The sequence below is a fragment of the Sinohyriopsis cumingii genome, chromosome 4, assembly GCF_028554795.1.
Source record: "Sinohyriopsis cumingii isolate HCF-2022 chromosome 4, ASM2855479v2, whole genome shotgun sequence".
Lineage (NCBI taxonomy): Eukaryota > Metazoa > Mollusca > Bivalvia > Unionida > Unionidae > Sinohyriopsis > Sinohyriopsis cumingii.
The window spans coordinates 53,639,593-53,661,078 of NC_142964.1; the positions used below are offsets into that span (position 1 = coordinate 53,639,593).

The window sequence follows — 21,486 nt, forward strand, 5'->3', positions numbered from 1 at the left end:
TAAAAAAACTGTAATCATATTTACCAAGTAGTAAATAAAATTTCAAATTGAAAAGTAAATGCAATCATCTGTGTTAATAAGCAAGAACCCATTTACAGCTAATATTACATTAATTTGACAGGCTCCAACTTAATTTTCAAGCTTGAAACTACATGTACACACAAGATCATGTACATACTGACATACATACATACATACATAGTGATGTCATGTTATAAGTCTGCCCCATGCTTACTACCCTTCAATGCTGGCAATAGCAGGGTGTGGTTGACTATTGCCCAGTGGGTATCAGTTATTAATTAAAGGGTCTCAAAGACAGGGTTCAAAAATACCGTATACTTGCTTATATAACGAGTCAAACTGCAAACAACAAAGATCCTGATCTGTAGATCATGGTCTATATTGATTGCTCTACTGATCACACCTAATAAACTGCACTGACTCAGATCTGCTGATGCATTATTTGATGGCAGATATGGGTCTGTGCAGGAGGATTCATCTTATAAGTGAAAATATATGGCAAAAATGTTAAGTAAACTTAATGTGCATAAGACATTATGTTCTTATCTGACTTGCAATGATTTCACAAAGTGCAAGTCATCCGAAGTTTGATCAAGGAACTTGTTCCAAAACAAAAGCTATTCTGCAAAACCCATTTACTTTGAGACACAGTGACATGACTTTTTATCTTTTCACCCCCAAAATCAACTGGCCTCCTCCATACCCAGTGCTCAGTGAATCTAATGGCCTGATGCCCAGAACCCCTCTAATTTTAGAACAGACTTGTTCTGTATACTAAGCGCAATGCCTGTCAGACTTGTCACAATAAAAATTCAAATTTGCCGGAGAAAACTTGGATCACACTGATGAAAAATGTAACGTTTTTTCAAGATGTTGACATACCTGCCATAGCAGTGCAATCTAAGTCAGATCACAACTTTCCTACTTGAAATTGAGATCTGATTTTTAACAAACTGAAGGATGGTGTCTCATGCTAAATATATGATTTTGTTCTCCCAAACCCCCTATATGGTTGCATTTTAAGAAAACACAATCTTCAGTAAACATAAAAAATAGAAAAGAAAAAAATTCAGCATATGCCTTATACATGAATAAATGGTAAAAAGTCAGGATTGGAGCTGATTATAACTATCCCTTGGGAAGTTTAAATAGCGGCAATTAAAGGCAACAAGGTCAAGTATATACCAACATTTCACATATTACTTAAATAGCTGACAATAGCTAGTGAGATGTATTTGAAGACTGCAGTGGGTGAGCTCATTGTGCTAATTTGCATAGGTAGGATCAGGATGTGGAACAATCCATTAATGGCAAATCAGAGAGATGCTAGATGTGTGTACAAGAACAAAAGTTATTACGTATTATTGCCTTGAATCAAGGGAAATTTGGGGCACGTGGAAATTGTACTCCGGGCTTGTGGAATTGCAGTTAGGGCTCAAAGTGTTTATTTAAGTCATCAGCAATGGGGCTGTGTCTAAAAACTGTTTTCTTTGTGCACTGATACCTCAAGTGTAAGCTCTATAGAAATTTTGTTCCAGGCATATGGATTAGAACAAATATTACACAAAAACTTTCTTCTTCCTTCATTCTGTGGCCTTGACCTCTGACCTTATTATCCCCAATCAACAGATTTCTTTCTTACCCAAAAGTGTAAGTCATCCACAAACTCTGGTGGATGTACATGATCAATAACTGAAACCTGAATGCAGAAATATTGTTCTTCACTCACCGCAACCTTAGACCCACAAATCAATAGCATTCTCCCTTACCTCATGTAAACCATCCACAAAGACTGGTAACCGTGGACAACTGGAATTATTGTGCAGAAACCATTTTTCTTCTTTCAGTTACAGTGACCTTAATCATTCACGCCATAACCACCAAATCAAAAAGATTCTTCCCTCCGAAAGTATATGCCATCCACAGTTTGACAACTGTACATGGTGGAGAACTTGGGCTATTGTGGATAAATGAAACTGGTGCAGAGCTAATCAAATCCATGATGGCACGAAAATCTAAAGAGGCAACCAAGATATGCATAGAATAATGAACACAACAAATGGGTTTTGTTAATCATACTAGCAATGCTTTAGTCAAATAAAGCTAAATAGGTTTACAAGTCTTATAAAATGGAGAAAAAAAATGTGATGGCTTGAAAACATAAGCAGGTCAGTCAAATACAAATTCATTTGTCTACTGCAAATGCAATATCATATTAACATGGCACCTGTTTTATTATTTTTATATATACTCAGTTTGATCCCCAGTTCCTGCACCAAATGGACATTTTACTCTCAATCTAGCACCCCTAGGGGATACATTGCTTGCTGTAATTGCCTGATCATAATAATTAAGACAAGAATATTCATCAGATATTTGAATATTTGTACATCTTCTGGCATAGAAATGAAGTTAGAAACAGTGTAACTCAATGTCACACAATTGATTTATTGTAACTAGTTAGCGTATATACAAAACTGTGGCGTACTTTTAAGAGTACAAAAATCACTCTTATCACCTAAGTATTTTTTTAAATAAACCTTATCATCAGAAAACATGGCTTTTCAAAACCTGTGGTATAATACATAAAGAATAGTTTTAGTGTCACAGGAATTGACCTTAAGTGAGAAGGTAGATCGCTCTGCCTACCGATCATGTGACCTGACAACCTCTTAAACTCTGACAAACATTCTGTGAAAATGGTGGGCGTGCTAACACTAAGAGATATACCAGATGACACTGGTGAGCAATATTTGCCTATGAAACAACAATGAGAAAAAGGCAGAAAGCGAAAGCATTTAGTAAAGGTTCCTATGTTTATGATGTGAAGCTTTTTGGTATCAGGAATGAAGAAATTTAAGTAAAATGCATTTAGGAGCCAGCGCAAGAGCGAAGAACCACATAAAACTATCATGGCAATCGATACTTCAAAGAAATGAGTTACTGAAGCTCTATGTAAATCAGGGTAAGTATCAGAACCCTTTCGATTATATATTTGCTTTTATTTTTATATAAAGGCTGCTTTTTAAACAGGAGTATCCTGTGTATTCTGGTTTTGGTAACAATGTGGCTGTGTTGTCAATTGGCTGATTCAGTGCTACAGTATATGCATTATGTTGTGGACATGTACACTACAGTCTGTACAGACCTGGGTAGCATGTAGAGTTGCAGATTTGTTTAGTATTTGGCAAATAAATGTTTCAATTTCACTGGTACACATATTAAAATGTATTCTTACTATTGCTGAAGTGGTAAAATTATTAAAGGAGCATGAATTAGACTGCAATAGACGATGTATATACAGTTCTTTTTATGTATATAATGACCTTCATGTATGTACCTGATCTCATTTTGTCAGACTAGTGGATTCGTGTTTTCTTAGTGTGATGTTTTCAGAGTGTCTGGTCAATGTGCCCATGTTCTAGCACTTTTAATGACCCTCAAAGACTGGATTTTGGAAGGATTTAAAGATGCACCTGCACAACCTTCACTCAACAATGGGACAAACTGAGAGGTGCAAAGATAAAAGCTGAGCCAATCTTGACTAATGGTCATCTCCAAACCAGGGAACAAAAACAGGAAAGCGGAAGACACTTACTGCATTGTTTGAAGACAACAGGTATTTGCTGCTGCATATAAAACTCGTACAAGCAAAAGAAATGAAAAAAGCTTGTAGATTTTTGTCAATATTTATTTCTTCATAATAATACAAAGAGTAATCTTTCCTTCAGTCAAAAACATGATTGTGGCAATGCATTTAAGCAATGATTTACAAGTTCTTGTTCTTTCTGCTTTTTATCCATGTGTTAGTCTTGAATGAGTAATGGCATAAAGCCAGTCAAGAAACAGCAACAAAACCAAACACATGCAAACAAACCGAAGTCGAGTCTATTGTCGATAATTTAAAACTTTTTTGCCCTTGAGATTGCTCGTTCCACATGGACACGGTGTGTGGCAATTTTCTTAGTCAATGCTGCTGACATCTGACCTCCACCTGGTGCAAGTGGAAGTATTGTGAGTTTTAGTCCAAGTTCTTCAATTTCATCTTGAATTAAAAAAGCCTTTATCTACCATCATCCCATCACCTCTTTTTCGTTTTCCACAGTCCAGCAACTGTTGTAATAATGGAAGCTAACCAAACTGTGTAGTAATTTCTTTGTCTGAAATTGAGCCGGAAAACAACATAGATATAAAAATGAAAGGTCCTCTTGATTCAATTCCAACAAGGCCTTTAAGGGTTGTTGCCGACTTGTACTCTGACTTACTCTGACTTCTCAGTGCACTAGGCCTTTCCATTTCGAGTTCAGTACTATCTAAAATTGCAAAGGTTGTTGGAAAGTCCTCCTTGAATTTCACTGGCATTTGTTGCAATAACACTTCTCTGTCAGGCCAGATAGGACCTGAACCAAATCTGTAAAGCATGTAGTTGATCAATGCTCGGAAAACGACACCAACACCCTGTTGTGATATATGGAACAAATTGGCTAAATGTTGAAGTCAAAATTCAACCGTAACTTAATTGGTGTCAGAGCAGTTATCTTCCAAAGGCATGTTTTGAATGCTGGTTATAGTCCTTGGAAAGCTAAGAGATATTTCAAATTCATCTGGCACAAGGAATTTGAAAATGTTCATAAACTGCTCATAAATAAATTCAGTATAGAATTTAAAGTTGTCTTTAACATGGCTATCCCTCACTGTTGCTAAAGTACATTTATTCAATGTTAGCTCCCTCAGACATTTTTTCGCTTGTTTTTTTCTCCACTCTTGTACTTTCACGCCTCAGTTCTTCATTAATAAGTACTTGCTGAGCAAACTTCTGTCAATGCTCTGTTCTCTGCAGCTAAAGCAAGGAGACCCAATGTTGATACACCTGAAAGTAGAAAGTTTACCTATTCAGATATTCTACAATGCACAAGAAAATTTGTACAACTTAAATTTTCAGTTTGCTTAGTCATTAATGCCAGTTATCCAACTGTCCACTTTCAGATCCCATTAATAAAAGCTGTAGAAGTTCCAGGACAAAAGAATACAGACTGCGGAGATCTGGACTTTCCACACAAAAAAAGAGATATTAAGATACCTTCTTCTGTGTTGGAAAACACTGACAAGTGGTCCAGTCTGGCTTTGTTGGAGGAAGAAGCCATATTGATAGAAAGGAACACAAGGGACCAGAATGTTTGTGACCAGTGGTACAAGGAGAGAAAAAATAGAATAAATGCATCCAACTTTGGAAGATTTATGCTAAGAAAAGCATGTATGACAGATAAATTTTTGAATAGTACAGTGTGACCCTGCTATAGTGTGCTTCGTTATAACACGAATTTGGATATAACAATCTTGGTGTGGCTTCTGAAATTTCATATACATGTATTTTTCTTGTGCACAAAAAATTCTTTCTTCAAAAGTATGGAAAAAACGTAAAAAGTTTATTATCATTTTGGGAAAGATATCACGTATGAATAATACAAGATGATCATGGCTTGGCTCCTGAAATTTTATATGCATTTTTCTCGTACACGAAAAAGGTTTTCTTTTCTTCTTAAAAGTACGGAAAATAATAAAAAGTTTATTCTGTGATCGCGTAGGTCTTTGCCAATGTCACAAACTTGAATTTTTTTTCTTATTGGCTGCAAAAAATACCGTGTGGCGATTTTCTTTATTGGCAACATTGTTGGCTGTTTAAACATTTATATACAACCATTGGTTTGGAGTGCAGAAATTCAGAGACCCCATGAAAGGCAGCCGCAAACTGGTTATAAAATGCACTGAAATTTATAAAATGTTACATAAACAAATTCTTTGTTCATATTGACATCTAAAGAGTACTGTTATATCACAATCTGCTTATCTTGACCTCTAGCATGGGTTCTGTATGTTGTGAAATATCCGCTTTTTTGTTGTTGACATTTCTGGTAACGGCGATCAACTCGACAGGGCACTGTCTTGTAATCAATTTTTGGCCACTCGCTAGTAATTAATATATTTACAAAGACTGACATTTGTATGTGGATGGTAAGTAAGATTCCTCTTCTTTTCACTCAGAATTAAATCCTTCAGAACACTCAACATTTTCTGTAATAATCTCTGTCATCAGAACACCTGTGTCTCTATCATCCGTTGACACTTTGTTAATTTTCAGACGCATGCATGGAAGGCAGCATCACACTGCTACCACAAATGTAACAATTTTTTAAAAAAAAGTACATCTTACTTATTGGTTTATTCAACAGGCATGGAGGGACAGTTACTAGAGTAGTTCAAACGACGGCCAATTCCTTTTTAAAAATGTACCTATATAAAACAGTTTGCTGAAATTTCAAAGGAAACAGATTACCTTTGAAGCACTGATTGTTATGAAAACGCACTCAGCAAATGGAAAAAATACCAGTCTCAATCATGCAATACAATTATTTGATGTTGCTGCCACAATAAGAAATGGGCATTTGTCTGGTTCTCCAAAACTGTCTGTTAGCGGTGACTTTACTAGCACATGCACCCTTCATCAAAGAAAGCTGACTACAATCTTTCAATAACACCAAAGAACTTTTCTTCAAAGCAAGTCAGTACCAAACTTAAATAAAAGTGACGGAATCTGATGGATTTTTTGCATTTTCCAATGTGACTGGAACACGTTAACTGTGCTGTGGACGTTTCCTTTTTGTAGGGAAAACGTTTATGCTTACAAACACTACCAACGGCAGCTGAAAATGCAAACTAACGTTCAACGACTTGGAACGTACTTAAAAGTAAATGTGCTTCGTCATTCGTTACGTGACTGTGCTATGTTTTTCCACTGAATTCAGACCAATATGACCTGTTACAAAATTAATGAATATTTTAAAGCTGTGTCAGTGTGTCCATGTTTTCGATGGAATCACTTGTATTGTGGATTCAATGTACATGATAATGTTTGCAGGTGAGTACACGATTTTAATACTCTATTCATGCTATACATTAGACATTTATATATATATACAGGATTCATGGTTCTCTAAATAAAATAAACTATTATACATGTCTTCTCTATTTTCACTATAGTTGTATTTCTCATTTAATATGCATCAATTTATGATGGTAACTGTGCCAATGAAGCACGTATTTTACCACCTGCATATATTACCTACCCACCCACCCATTTTTTCGGGTACATTTTCTTCAACTAACTGACCTGGTTGCTTATAACACAGTTCGGTCTATAATGCGGTCAGGTTCTATGGCTCCCAACTACCGTGTTATAGTGGGGTCACACTGTATTTTTAAGCCAAAGCCATTTTAATCAATTGCCACAAGTTATGGTATTTCCAGTGAAAAGGTGGTAAAAGCTATGTACATGAAGACAAATAATCATATACATGACTGTGGGTTGATTGTGAACCCATTATTTCCATTCTTGGGTGCATCACTAGATGGAAAAATATGTGATGGTGGGCAGTCTGGAATTCTGGAAGTGAAGTGTCTATTTTCTATATGGGACTGGACGATTGCTGATGCCTTAGAGTCATATGAGAAGGACACACTATTTCTTCAGAAATTGTACTCAAAAGGAATCATACCCACTGGTTTCAAGTGCAAGGCCAGTTGTTAGTCATTGGTGCAAAATTTTTTGATTTTGTCACATACACAAGACTGGACCTCCACATACAGAGGATTTTGCCAGATAAAAAGGTGATGACAGGTATTTTGGAGTTGTGTTCTGCATTCACTTTTCATGAGTTCAAGAAATGAAACAAAGATAAATAACATGTACCATGATTATAATTTTCCTGAAGAGTGTCATCTTTCTGCAGACTGTCATCATTCTCTTGACTTGCATCAGCAACAGCCAGACATAGTTCAGCATTTTCTGAACTGAAATAACAAGGACTTTGATTTCATTGGATTCAAATAAAGTGCTAAAATTCTGATTGTATTCTTTATTGTAATACAATGAATAATGGTAATAATGATCTTTTTATTTTAAAAAGGTGACACAATGTCCTGAACTAATCTATCTTGCAGGCCTCTTAAAAAGGAACACAGTTATAATAGTATGCATCTAGACATACCTGTATACACACAGCAGAAGGCATATAGATTTATTCACTTTATTTCATTCCTCTCTCCAACCACTAACACTCCTCCAAACACATAAAGCCACATAGTCAATGTATATAGTATGCAATAGTGAATACAATTAAAAAAATTAAAATGTTAATGTTCAAACTTTAAAATGAGCACGATATAGGGCTTGCTATATTCCACACACAATTGATTATATTTTTTAGGGGTTCAGTACTTGCTTCACACATGATCGGTTTTCTGTTGTTTCTTTTAAAGATTTTATTTTCTTTATATTAAAATATATTAAACTAACATAAGGACATGCTATTTACATACCTTTGTGCAAAGAAACGTGGTAATTGTCATCAGCTGTGTCCACGTTCTGCTGATCATGTGGCTGACCACATGCCTTTATCCATCACTTGTACTTTTCTAAGTTACGTCTTGGTTTCGGGAAGGGAATAAACTTAACTTCTCCATTTTGACAATCTGGATAACGACTATCAGAATTGCCAAGCCCCCATTGACACCTCTTCACCATTATAAATCGAAAAATTGTTGAACCGTTGCGAAATTTGTAAATATATCAAATAGCTGGGTCAATATCGACTGAAGCAACTTGTTGGAGGAAACTGGTGGACGTAAACAGTGCCTGGAGGTGTGTATAATAGCACTCGCTGATTGGTTAATTGTTCAGAAAGATTGACAAGTGGCAATAGGTCAATTACAGCACCAAGTAAAATTTAGTTGAATATCTATGCATCAAAGTGTTTTATTGAATACCAACACAGGAATAAAGGTGTCAGTAGGAACCCTGGTACGCCTGTTCATAATTACACGGGTAATAAAATTAGCTATAGGGCAGGGGTCATGCTACCAGGCAAAGTGGGTGACTAAAAGTCGCCTAAGAAAATGTAAACTTCACCTTTTTCTGTTAAAGTTAGAACGACTTCACCCTGTAATTTTTTTTAGAGGTACATTGACTAACCATACCTTCTGAGATGCCCCCTTGCCTTAGCCAGGTTAGTTTTAGTGTTGTAGCAAAAGGTATTCATCAAGCCATCAGTAGCTAGGCCTAGTTTTGATATCAATTAATATGACAAACTCGTGCACATTCACAGCCATGTGTTTTTATAGCAATTTGTGTTTTAAGAACAAATCGGTGATCTGGATATTTTAACTGTCACATGTAAACTATTTTGCCATAAAATTACATTGAAACTGTAAGCGTACAAGTAATGGGTAAATAATGGCAGACATCTCTATGTCTGGGAAATACCAATTTATTTGACTCTGTTTTCGTAAATCATCGACAAAATATATTCAGATAAATATACAATGCATAGAAAGCAAAGCCTAGGTACATGGATTGTTATTTAAGATTTAACTTTACATGCAAATATATAGGTCAGAAATATATGGTACAATGCTATGATGTGGTATTCGCGAGAAGCATTGTAAGGTCAAAGTTGTTTTCTGACTTGACTCATATTTGTGAAATTACAGAAAAAGCTGCGAAGCAGATAATATTTAATCAATGCCTAAAATTAATACAAGCACTGTATTTGCCGGCCTATAAGACGATACTTTTTGACCAGAAAATCTTAGCTTCGTCTTACACTCTGAATCTACTTATATATGGATTATGTCATTCGAATCACTTTATCATATTTTTTGTATGGAAAATAATTCTCCAAGAGTACGAAAAATAATGTGCAAAAAGTATTTCATTTTAGGGAAGAGATTGTGTATGAACAAATATAGGATCCCACAGCGAGTATTTTAAACAATCACATAAATGTCAGTATTAAAAATTAACATAGATCAGATGTAATTGCACTAAAGCAGCATTCACTAATGTATGTTGTAATATATGTTGTTTAAATTTAATTACACATATGTGCATTAGAATTTACAAGTTAGAAGATGAATAACCATGACAAAGACATATTCCATCACAATCTTCTTGCACCTGATAATCAAATAATCTGTATGCAAGGTGTTGATCTTGCCTCGTCTTATATAGACAGTCTGATATCTTCATGACTGTAAATCTGTATTGTTCACTTACCTTATGACCGATTTTACTTGTGTACAAGTGCAGTACCATATTCTATTATCAAATAATACCACTAGTTAAGCTATTCCTTCTCATTTTTGTTTTCACTTACGTTATCTTAGCTTTGTCTTACACTCCGAATCTACTTATATATGGCTTATGTCATTTGAATCACTTTATCATATTTATCCTATATTTGTTCATACACAATCTCTTCACATATAAAGTCATATTTAAAGTCATTCTTTTGCATTCCAGGGCCCAGCAATGTGGAATGAATTGCCCACTGAACTTAGACACAAAGATCACATTCAAGAGGGCTCTCAAAACTCACTTATTTCGACTGCAAGAACAAACTTAAAGACCTAATAATGTTTCCTACCTTAAATATTCTCAGCATGTTTAATGTTTTCTAATTTCATGGCGTTTGTTTTTGTAATCATATCATTATATGTTTTTTATCTTATAGGTGTTGTCTAATGTTGTAAAGCACTTAGAGCTTCTAAAGATTAGGCACTATACAAAGTCCTCATTATTATTATTATTATTATCACAAGAATTACATGGCTTTGTAGTGGTATTTACATGCTAATTAAATATGCTATGGCTGTATTAAGTCATTCCAAGATAACACCTGTTTGAGGTCAAGATTCTGCAGACCAGATCAGATTAGCAAGACTACTAATAGGGAAATGAGAATTGAAAGCAATTTAAAGTACATCTAGCATGAGCAAAGATCAAAAACAGTTGCCACTTAAGGACAGGAAGAGTACATGCACTTAAAACAAGATCTTAATTACTGGGAATGAAAAGGTTGTTATACTTGCAAAGAAAATTAGCATGCAAAATGGTCATTCTTGGGATGTAACCTAATGTATCTTCATAGTTTACATGTACTGTTTCATTTATTAATGTTTTCTCTCTTTGACAAAAGCTTGAGCAACATGGGGGCAATAAGTTAAAAAAAGAACAAAAATCCACAAAGAGTTCAACTCTATCTCTCTATCAGACCATATTTGATTTTGATCACGAGGTGCAGAAAAGAAAAATGCGATGGAATACATATGCATCCTTCTATCTGTATCTCTCCCCCCCGCCCCGAAAATGCATTTTAGTATTAATGATGCAATTTCCCTATTGATGGTAATCTGAAATTGCATACAGTGATACTTTTAATATTTATGAAACTGGAAGTTATTATCATTTAATTCCACACCGCATTGCAAGTTTTACCCTATCTGTAACTCAATAAATTTTTGGGTCAGCATCATTATATGTAGCTAAAAGTACATAATACATTTAAAATACTTCTAGTGAAATAAATTCTTTACATTTAATGATCCTGACTAGAAAGGTTACAGTAACAGGTAGGATAAAATTCGTGACGCTGCGTGGAACGATGTGAAAAACAATCCATAGGGTTGATCTGGCCTCGTCTTATATTCAGCATCAACTTATATAAGGATGAAGGATAGAAAATTTGCCAAATTTGACTTATACTCTGCATCGACTTACAGGTGGGAAAATACGGTATGTAGGCAAATAAATAAACCATAAATTTGCACTCCTTTCAATGGACTGTTGTAATGAAGCTATATAAAGTGACTGATTACATATTAAAAACTCATCCTTCTAAAAGTAGATGCACTCACATCTGTGTCGGTTTAGTTCATGTACCTACTATAAAGGACCCATGTCTGTAATTTTAGGCATTTTAGTGTCATGTGTATGAATATTTATGGTAATGTTTTATCCACAACAAAGAAATAAGGATGAACAGTGTAATCTTAAGATATGTGTGCATTTACCCTCATGTACATGGTGCAGGGGTTGTTTCAAGCACGTTTAGAATCTTTGAAAGTGCCATTATTGTGAACTTTTAGAAAACACACATGTAAAATATAAAAAAATAAAAAATTAAAAAATGATTAAGGGTAGTTGATTAAGCATTTTTAGTAACTTGCAATTATAGTAATGTAATCTTGTTATAATAATTTTACTGTCTTTTAAAGCTGTATGGCCAAAATAACTCTGAAAATTTTATACTTGAAAATAAAGTATTGCTTAAATCCAATATTAAATGCAAATATGAATACTGGGAAATAGGAGAACACACATTATATATATATATATATATATATATATATATATATATATATATATATATATATATATATATATATAAAATTAAATAAAATGTATATAAAGAAAAAAGATCAAAGATTGTATCTGGCAGTGTTTGGAGTGAGCAAGACACCTAATAAAGAGTACAGTTCAAGGCTCGTGTCATGTGACAATTATCCATCATAGATCTCTGTCTAATGATCTTATATTTTCAGCACGTGCGGCCATTTGGCTTTGTATGTCAAACAGTTTCCTTATTTTTTATTTATTAACTGTATATGACACATTTCCAAGGAAATTGATAGGTTTCTTGAATTTGAAACATGCGTCACAGATTCATCATAATTTGATACTCATTTATGCAGCAGACCAGTCCGTATTTTAAAAAAAAAACAACATGGCACCAAATATTAAGTGAAATGGGCTTTATCAATGTGACTAATGGATGTTATATGACTAAAAAATATTAGAGAGGGATTTTGTGAAACTGAAGATCATGTTGCATCAAAAGAAGAACAAACTGATAGCACTTAACAATTTAAAGAAAATTTGACAGTGATGTAATAAAGCATTCAGAATTTGTAGAGCACTTAAAGTGAATGTTGTGTATAAGTAATTAATAAAATTTATTCTCTTACTAATCCACATGGATTTAGTTGATTTATGACAAAACTTTTAACTGCAGATCCAGGTAAGTAGTGAAAATAAATGTACTTTTTTCAATGATTTTTCTGTAATTATCGCATGTAATATATAGATTAAAGCAGTTTAGGTTTAATACAATTTCATTCTAAGTGGGTACCCAGGTTAACTGATATTAGGATTGACTGGTACCCAGTTGACTTATCCTAAAACTCTGACATCTTTACACTGGAAATGTTATCACATTATTAACTGCAGAACAAACAGTCATGTGAAAATGTGGCTTCTAAAAACCCCATGTTATATTATGTACTGAGTAGATTCCCCATACTGGAACAAGTAGTTTCATTACAGAAACTAGCAGTGCCCTTCAAAATTGATTTTTTCACCTATCAATTGAAATGTTTTATTTCAAAACAGTTATTTGTATTAGGGAGATTGCATTGAACAATTCTTTTACTTGTGTATATAATAAAAATAATGTCTACTGTTAATCATTATTGCTTTTTAATCATTTAACAATAATCACCTTAAAACTAGTTGGAAATAGAAACCATTAAGTTTTAAAAGGTTAAACTTCAAAATACATTACCTCCATTAAAATAAAAATAGACTACAATGGAAAAAACTTTTGAAAATGAGTTGCCAATCAATGTCTTCAACATAATATATATTCTATGAAAGTGGAATTTAAAAAAAATCATGCAGCATCCCAACATTAACCTGATTACTCTACCAAGGACTGTTCTTCAGCAGTTGGGGTAAACATAAATAAAAATATAAATTTGACTTTCCCATAAAGAAACCACAAGCATATATCTTATGTTCAATACACCCTTCATTCAAGAACAAATATTTTAAACGACTCACAAAGCATGTACCCTAGAGTGGTGCTGATCTCAAACTTACAGCACCTTCGGTACAAATATTGAGAAATTAGAATACCCTTTTAAACTGTAATATGGCAGCGATATTTTAACAAAACGGCAAAATGGCAGGTCTTTGTTATATGCTGATGTCTAATCATAATAGACTTTAGAAAGAGAAACTGTTCATATCATGTGACATGGAAAATGCTAAATACCAATAATGCTGTCAATTTGCCGTCAGGAATTCCTGCCATTCAGAACTTAAAAACTCTGGACTTACTCAAAATACCAACTGCTTGCGCGTTAATCAATCGTAATAACAGACACCTGGACCAAAGATAATGTCGGTGATCACTGGATTTGCTATCATGACTAAAAATAGGTTCACATAGTGACTATGTCAGAATCAGGAAACTGGCAACCCGACAGGAAGCCACCTTAGCAGGTAACCTGTCAGTGCTTCTAGGAAGTCCAATAACTACCTCGAAGTGACCTGAGTGCGAGTTCACACATATATCCATTATACAGGATCCTGTCGTGCACTCAGGTTGCGGATAGGATGTAAAACCCTCTGAAAGTGGACTTGGATGTTACAAATTGCAAATAATAATATTTTCGCTGATATGGCGGACAGCTATTTGAGACATGCGCATTCACCGGTCTTAGACGGAAGGAAGTAGGTAAGTATAAAAAAATAATTTGATCTCAATTTTTATATATGACATTTTTGGGACCTCATTCATCAAACGAAACCTTTCTGAAGGCATAAAATATAAAATAAAATATTAATTAATATAGTACATGCCTATTTCTGTATGCGCATGCGCATAATATGGTTGGCGGCGATTTCAAGATTGAACAAAAATAAAATTAGATGCTGGAACCAATTTAGTGAGTTAGTTCATAACAAAGCGAATCTTTATGGGAAAAGCTGATGCATGCCAATAGTTTACAAAAGACAGAAACAGTGTAAACTAATATAGTTACAAAACTGACCTTAGGATCTTGATGGTTTGTATCAGCGGTTGTCATCATCAACTGATTTCGGACAAAATTACGGCTTGATTCTAGGGATAACAGGCCAAATTTAAACTTGCATCTTAGGTTGATAAATCTGGTATTTTTGAGAAGTTCAAAGCATCAGAAATAACAGATTAACAAATAAAGTATACTCCTTATCATGGTTTTTGGTCATAGCAAGTGCAAACAACTTATTTTTTTTGTCTGAAAAGAAAAAGAATTCTCTAAAATGTGGACATTTTATGTAGTGTATATATTGAAAACAAATCCAGAAATGGAAAGTTGTTTGGGTTTAATGAATGAAGCAGTCACTAAAGAATATAACTAGACTCTTCTTGGGGCATAATTTACAAATGTGTGTGGTATATAAAAGAACATTTTGTGGAAATGTGCCTCTGCCAAACCTGAATTTGCAGCCTTAATTACTCAGAATATACAGTTATGAATGTATATCATCCAAAAACCGTATTATGTGTAAAGCTTGTTTATATTCATGTTTTATTCATGTACATGTAAAAAACAAAAGGGATTGGTAACATCTGCCTTTTCAAAAGAAATCTATAAGGACAACATAACAAGATAATCCAGGTATTTGTTCCTTTTAATTGCCTACATGTATTAGAATTTGTTTAGACTGATTCATCTAAACATATTGTTTTTATGACTGGAAGTTTACATAAAATATTTATTTTTTCTTTAATATTTCCTGTGAAAGTTAAATGCAGTACTGTATATATTTTTTCTTTATGTATTTTGCATTTGCTTTATTGCATAGTTGGATGTGCTGGCATTTTTGGTCATAACAATAGTAACTTATTTTTTAAACAGTGTAGAATAACAATAAAATAGCACAAATGAAGATGTTTATGCAGGGGGCATGGATGCTACATCAGCCTGAGCTGCAACCTTAAAAACTTCAAAAGTTTCTTTTAAATTATTACGGGTGGGGGGGGGGTATTCTTAAAACAGAAAACAATCACTTATCATCTGTGAAGATACAAGTATAAATTTGTATTAATCTGTTTTACTACTACATTCATTTCATATCTAAAGGTATCAAGCAGGTTTTATACTATTTTGTAGCAGTGATAAAAACAAACTGCTGGTTACAGGTAGCAGTAGCGACGATATTTATATTCATTGAGTATATAGTTGCTACCAAAGGAGTCTGACATTTTGTCAGTCAAGTACCTTACAAAAATCACCTTAATGTGCTATAAATATGTCTATTTATTATACTGATATGGTTATCTCGTGTTATCACAGATTTCTTTATACTTTATTGATAAAATGTGAGACTGGTTGCTACCTCTACCAGGTGCTCAAGGGAGAGAACTGACACATTTTCGGTTAAAGATGAGATGGAGGGTAGGTTATAATACAACCCTATTCCCACGAAACAAAGATAAGTACCACAATATTCTTGGCACATTCTATGTTTAGATATATAAATAAAACCTCCCCCATGTGAAACTCCCTGATCCACACATTTTGTGGATTTTTCATGAAAATATTCTCTGAGCCATATCAAATTTTCTTACCAATAACGTATAATTTAAAAGAAAAGCCAAATGGTTTCCTTTGTGCAGGTTATCATGTAAAATGTTCCCACTATTCATGAAATTGACCTTATGCCAGAAGGTAGATCGCTCCGCCTACCGAACACATGACAACATCTTAACCTCCGACAAACATTCTGTGAAAATGGCTTGCGTGATAATATTAAAAGATATACCAGACGATGTTGGTGAACAATATTTGCCATATGAAACAACATTGAGACAGAGACAGAAAGTGAGAGCATTTATCCATTGCTTGCACTTCTCTAAGTTACGTCGGTATGCGAAGAACTCGCCCCCACTTATCTGGAGAAGTCGCCATAGATTGGTTGGAGAAGTCATCCCAAAACTTGTCACTCATATAACCTTTTTATAGCACAATTAAGTCATCTTTTACAAGATTCACACACACACACACACATATATATATATATATATATATACATATACACGCAATCACAAAAGAGATATTAACTAAATTAAATCAATATCATAGTAATATTTATAAGGATGAAATTAAGTCTGTATATAATCTAATGAATGACGACAGTATAGTGATTAAAAAGGATGATAAGTCAAACACTATTATTATTGTGAATCAAGATGATTATGTTAAAGAAGTTAAACGTCAGTTAGAAATTAAATAAAAAATTTCAACATGTACTAATGAGATCACTAAAAATAATAATTCCATATGTGAGGAATTTGATACTTTCCCTCTTAACATACATCTGCCTCAGTTCCACATATTACCCAAAACTCATAAAAATTCTGACCATAATTTACCTTTAAATTTTCCAGGACGACCTATTATATCAGGTTGTAATTCATATACTGAAAACCTATCCAAATTTATTGATAGTGTTTTACAACCTTTAATGAAATCACTTCCTTCATACATTAAAGATACAACTACTTTCATTAAAAAGTCCAAGTCTATTCCACATCTATCTGATAATTAAAATCCTGGTATCATTAGATGTAACATCACTATATGCCAATATTCCGCATGCAGATGGTATTGAAGCGTGCAAATAGTTTCTTGATAACAATCCTAATAATAGCACATTATCTAGCGAAGATATTTGTAAAATAATAAAAACTTATCTTGGAAAATAAATATTTTCAATTTAATAATACGAATTATGATTTTTAGATGACATGTTTATGATCCGGAAGCATTCAACTGAAGATCTGAAAAAATGATTGATCGCCTAAATCATTTTCACCTGACGATTAAATTTACTTATACTGCATCTAGTATGCATGTTTCATTTTTATATGTAAATGTAATAAAAAATATTGATAGCACTATCTCTACAAATATTATTAAACTGCATCTAATGATTTGAAGAGCAGAGCAAAAGGGACAGATAAGACTTATTTTTCGTTAAGTACAGAAGCGGAGTTGACCAAATGGAAAAGTTGAAAAATTGCAGATGTTATAAATTTAATAAGTTATTAAGTTGAAGAAAAACAACAATAAATAAAGCCTTAACCATGTGGCTATATATCAGAATTACTATATATGATCCTTGGGGTGACATCTCCAGGCGAAGTGGGGCGACTTCTCTGAACCGTTGCGAAATTTGTAAATATATACAATAGCTGAGTCGATATCGACAGAAGCAGCTTGTCGGAGGAAAATGGCGGACGTAAACAGTGTCTGGAGGTGTGTATAATAGTGCTTGCTGATTGGTCAATCGAGCAGAATGATTGATAACTGGCGATAGGTCAATTACCCACGTTTTGTGGATTTTTCATAAAATATTTTCTGAGCCATATCAAATTCTTATCAATAACATATAGTTTAAAAGAAAAGTGAAATGGTTTCCTTGCGCAGGTTATCACGTAAAATGTTCTCGCTGTTCATGAAATTGTGCAAGCAAAGTTAAAAGAATGGGAGCCCCATAAAGAGGGCTACCCTCTCTGTACAAAAAAGTAAGATAGTGGCACTCGGCCCCACTGAAGTGCCCTCTAGTTACGTTGTTATCACTAGTGATTCACGCCATGTAAAGCAACGGAAAACACATGGTTTAATGTAGTCATTAGTCCTGTTTATGCAGACACAGTTGGAGAATGTTAAAGGTTTATTTTTAGCCAGTAAATGTATACTAAATTGTTCTGCCTTGATGATCTATAGTACAAGTCACATGGGTCATGTAGGCATTTAACACCGACTATTTCAGTAATGAGTTATTTTTTTAAGAATTTGATTCTACATACCTTTAAGTGGCAAGTATTCGCTTTATTTGGATTCATATACATCCATATTTATTTGGAAGGTCATTATTTAAATGCCCTGATAGGTCCATGTGACAAAATAAATGTTTCAAATTCTTAAGTATTTATTTTTCTAGTATAAAATTTTATAACTTTGCCAGTCCTTGCCCTTTATTATTCCTTTTCTCAATATGGACAGTAATTAAATGTTTTATTTATATTTATTTATTATCAGCAGTAAATATTCTCAACCCAATTTAGTACCTGAAAAAAGTCCATAGAATGAACAATTTTGTCTGGAAGTTTTTTGATGACATTTAAGGTGCCAAATGTTCAAGATTATATTGATTTTATTAAGGTATATTACTATTAATATGTGTAACAACAAGTAATATTTAATTTAATCTGCATGATATGCTTTCATTAATCCCAAGAGTAAGCAGTTGACAAGAAAAATTACAACATACAATATTTTTACATTTTATTTAAGTGACCAATAACAATAAATTAGTCACTAAATCAGTTAATGGTAGGACCATAAATATGAGCATACTCAGTAATTTTGAAGCATTTATCTCTACTTTGGAATGCTCCTATCATTACTGGTGTGGTCAGGTCTTAAAACTGGGTACGCTGATCCCTCAGTATATGTTCTTTGCACACCAGTCTCTTTTTAATCAACGGATTATATAAGTTATACTGAAGTATAGTGTTTAGACACACACCTCTCTCTTGATCACTTGCGCACTGCAGGGTCCAAAAACATAGACTGCACTATAAGCGAGGGCACTATAGGAAATAATGCCAACCTTGCTGGACAAAACTGGTGTGGGGGAAGTGAACTGACCTGTTTAATGGCTGAATACTCGTTTTAAAATCGCATTGGGAATAATTGTCAGTGAAGTGCTTTTTCTGACCAAGTTATTCATTTCGATGTAAAAAAAAATAACCTTTATTTTCAAGATGCCCGACTGCTGAGAGATCATTAACATTATTCCATCTGGTTTCAACAACTGTCATGTGTAACTGAAAACTTTGTGTATTACATCACTCCTTTATGTTGTTTTTGAGTAGTCCGGTTTCCTGATCTGTATGATCCATACTTTTCTTTCTAGTGGAATGCAACACAATGAGCATACTAATCAGGGAACCAGACAATTTATTCAAATTCATGTTCAAACAAGATTCCTTTTATTAGGAAAAAAAAAGGAAACACCTAGTTTGTGAAACAGCCATCATCGTTGAAAGTCATTAATTTAATTGTTCTACTTGTAAAGTATTGCCACAATGATTTGATTGCAAGTAATAGTGAAACTTCTCATCAGTGATGAAATCTCAGAGTGCCAATTCAATAATTACAAATTAACTGCAATCTCTGTAACTAGCTTCTCATTAATAAAACTTATCTGAGAAACAGAATTTTGTGTCATCAAGTGTTCATTTTGTTTGTTTGTCTTGCTATCTTTGATCACAGTTGTGAATGAGTATGCTAATTTAAGTTTAATTATATTCCGTTCACCCTAAAAAATTGTAACAGTGTTTGATAGATCACTTGAAATGAGTTGACTGGACTCTTGACCGGGGCCGCTAGCTCTTATGCAGGATGGATTTGTATGCTTTTTAACTTTCCATTTACTCCACCCGCTTTATTTGATACAAAAGACCACTTAATGTGATAATACGAGGTCAGCTTTTAATTCAGTGCAACAATACAACAAATATGTATGTAAATTTGGTATCAAAACACCGTCAGTACAATTGGGTTTTTGTGGACGTAGCTGTTTCAGTAGTTTGACATATTTCACTTTTGAATACAACAGGGTGCATTGTATTTATGATCATTGCACTTAAACCAAACTAAAATCCACATTTCACTTGATTAAAAAAGACTTATTTGATTTGTGTTATTATAGCGCTGCCTCAAGTAAGCATTAGTGACATTTTTTTATTGATTGAAATTTCATGGCATACTGTTATTTATGGTGTACCATCAATATTGTTTGGAAAGAAATTTTAACAAAATACATGATTTATTAAAGGTTAATAATTTCATAATTTTATTCAAATTTACAAGTCATATCAACTGTTTCCGACGATATAAGTTAAATTTGAATCATTTGTTTGCTTTGAAATGGCTGGCTGCTGATTCCAGCCTCTGTGGCTAGACAAAGAAAATTATAAAGTTTGGATTATGAGATCTTTCTCAGAGAGCTTTGCAAAATGTAAATTATGCCAGAAGGAAATTAATTTGCATGCAATGGGATACAGTGCTCTACAGTCAAAAGCAGCTGGAAAAAAACACCAAACAACATAATTGTTGTTAATATGGCAAAACAAGAAGCCTTCAGCATGAAATCATTTTTGATGAAAGAAGTTTGTGAACACAGAGTTTAAAGTTTTAAAATAGTAACTGTACATAGTCTTAATTTTGAAATTAGTTCAGTCTTGTTCTATATTTCGATTGAGTGGAAATATGACAGACAATAAGTGCAATGAAGACGATGAATCTAAAAATATAGACTACAGCTAGAGAAATATTATATATCTAATATGAAATAGTTTAAACTATCCATGCGTTGTTTTTAAATAAGTGATAATACAAAAAACAAATATCTTTCTTTTTTTGTTTTATGGGGGTGTGTGTAGTCCTACAACGTAACCATCGTTGTGAACAAAGCATGGGTACCAAAAATGTTGTAAAATAGGTATTACAAACTCTGTTTTCATGCGTTGCAGGAATTACAAGCAAGTACATGCTGCTTTGCAGTTACTACTCTTTGAACAACCCACACAATGGTCCATACCAATGGATGCATTCATCATTTAATTTTGGGGATATATATATATATATATATATATATATATTTCAGTTGACCATTTACAAAAGAATGTCTGCTCCTCATAGTGGTTAATCAAACCTGAAAAATTT

At 33.6% G+C, this 21,486-nt stretch overlaps 2 protein-coding genes and 1 pseudogene across 6 annotated transcripts in view; 1 reads left to right on the forward strand and 2 right to left on the reverse strand.

Annotated features, from left to right (window-relative positions):
- Positions 1 to 14,382, reverse strand: part of LOC149801173 (TGF-beta-activated kinase 1 and MAP3K7-binding protein 3-like) — a 77,166-nt gene extending 62,784 nt beyond the window's left edge. The window contains exon 1 of one of the 3 annotated variants that reach the window (XM_089955203.1): positions 14,238 to 14,382. The gene's annotated coding sequence lies outside the window, so the exon portion shown is untranslated. Of the gene's footprint in view, positions 1 to 14,035; positions 14,206 to 14,237 lie in introns of those variants that run through there. The other 2 variants (XM_089955200.1, XM_089955201.1) reach the window with 2 other exon arrangements.
- On the reverse strand, positions 2 to 11,180 carry LOC149801174 (uncharacterized; annotated as a pseudogene). The gene is made up of 3 exons (XR_016420585.1): positions 8,398 to 11,180; positions 7,769 to 7,869; positions 2 to 4,891 (listed from the first exon to the last, which is right to left on the reverse strand). The product of XR_016420585.1 is annotated as an uncharacterized LOC149801174 (transcript).
- LOC149801175 (kinetochore protein NDC80 homolog) overlaps positions 14,323 to 21,486 on the forward strand; it is an 83,284-nt gene continuing 76,120 nt past the window's right edge. Inside the window, exon 1 of one of the 2 annotated variants that reach the window (XM_089955205.1) lies at positions 14,323 to 14,435. The gene's annotated coding sequence lies outside the window, so the exon portion shown is untranslated. Of the gene's footprint in view, positions 14,436 to 14,578; positions 14,647 to 21,486 lie in introns of those variants that run through there. The other variant, XM_089955204.1, reaches the window with a different exon arrangement.